Source organism: Neomonachus schauinslandi, chromosome 11 (genome assembly GCF_002201575.2).
Source record: "Neomonachus schauinslandi chromosome 11, ASM220157v2, whole genome shotgun sequence".
Classification (NCBI taxonomy): Eukaryota; Metazoa; Chordata; class Mammalia; order Carnivora; family Phocidae; genus Neomonachus; species Neomonachus schauinslandi.
The window spans coordinates 62,317,422-62,318,998 of NC_058413.1; the positions used below are offsets into that span (position 1 = coordinate 62,317,422).

The 1,577-nt window shown below is 46.1% G+C and overlaps 1 pseudogene; it reads left to right on the forward strand.

Annotated features, from left to right (window-relative positions):
- The first annotated feature begins 659 nt into the window (after nucleotides 1-659).
- LOC110577216 lies at nucleotides 660-1,263 on the forward strand (annotated as a pseudogene).
- Nucleotides 1,264-1,577: the final 314 nt, after the last annotated feature.

A 1,577-nucleotide genomic window follows, 5' to 3' on the forward strand; every position in this document is an offset into this window, starting at 1 on the left:
TACCACATCAGGAAGTAAGCAGGACAAGTAATGTCATCACTGTATTCTTTTCATAGAGGAAAAAACTGAGATTCAGGGAGGTTTAATCAACCTGCCCATTTTGGCAGGGCTAGGGCTATAATTCACATTTCCAGATTTCCTCATAAAAGAGGCTTTTTTTTAACCTTAACACAAAAGACTTCTATTGGCCAAAAAGGGCTGATTTTCTCCACTCGCTGCCACACTGGGTATAAATATTTACGTTCTTTTTAGATGTTTAGAAAAGACCTTTTTCCTCTCTCCCATCAAACGTGATCCTATAATTTTGGCCAGTGTCAAGATTAGCCCTGCCCTTTACGTGCTTTAGTTGAACCTTTTGTCAACTATGTGAATACAAAAAAAAAGAAAAGGAAAACCAGAAAGGCGTTCACAGAGGCTGAGGAAAAAGCAAGTAATATAATAGGCAGCCAGGCCTCTACCGCCTCTGTAAGAAGCATGTAGCACAGAGCAGCGGTTCTCCAACTGAGCTCCAACCCTGGCCCAGCTGCCCCAGTCACCTCAGCAAGTGTCAGTGGAGCTGGGTCTGTTTTTCAAGCCCTCCCCTCACCCCAGGTGATTCTGAAGATCAGCCAGGATGGAGGACCATTCTGCTCTCCAAGGCAAGTCCACGATTTGTTCCTATGTCTAAAACTTTTACCTTAGCCAAAAGGAAACACAAATCTCACTCAGAAGAACTGATGGCAGCCTTGCAGACCCCGCCACCCGGGAGCCCCCCACACCGCCCAGCCACGGTCAACCCCACTGTGTTCCTTAACATCCGCCTTGGTAGGCGAGCCCTTGGGCCATGTCTCCTTAGAGCTGTTTGCAGACAAAGTTGCAAAGACAGCAGACAACTTTCATGCTCTGAGCACTGAGAAAGGATTTGGTTCTAAAGATTGCTGCTTTCACGGGATTATTCCAGGATTTCTGTGCACAGGGTGGCAACTACATGCGCCGTAATGACACTGGTGGAAAGTCCATCTATGGGGAGAGAACTGATGATGAGAATTTCATCCTGAAGCATACGGGTCCTGGCAACTTGTCCATGGCAAATGCTGGGCCCAGCACAACCGGCTCCCAGGTTTTCATCTGCACAGCCAACACGCTGAGCGATTGGGTGGCAAGTGTGTGGTCTTGGGCAAAGTGAAAGAGGGTACAAATACTGTGCAAGGCATGGAGCGCTTTGGGTGCAGGACCCGCAAGACCAGCGAGAAGATCACCATCACTGACTGTGGACAACTCTGATATATTTGACCTGTGTTTTATCTTAACAACCAGACCATTCCTTCTGTAGCTCAGGAGAGCACCCCTCACCCCCATCTGCTCGAAATATCCCATATCTTTGTGCTCTTCCTGCACTTCTATAGGTTTCGTATTTTCCTCACTCCCCTCCAAGTCCAGCTGCATTGCAGAGTTAAGTTTATGATTATGAAATAAAAACTAAACAAAAAAAAAGAAGAAAAAGAAGAAATAATATCAAACTGACCTAAAACTCAGCTACAAGTTATTAGTGATAGAGCTGGAAACCACTGAATAGCCAAGAGGACTTGGATCTTCCT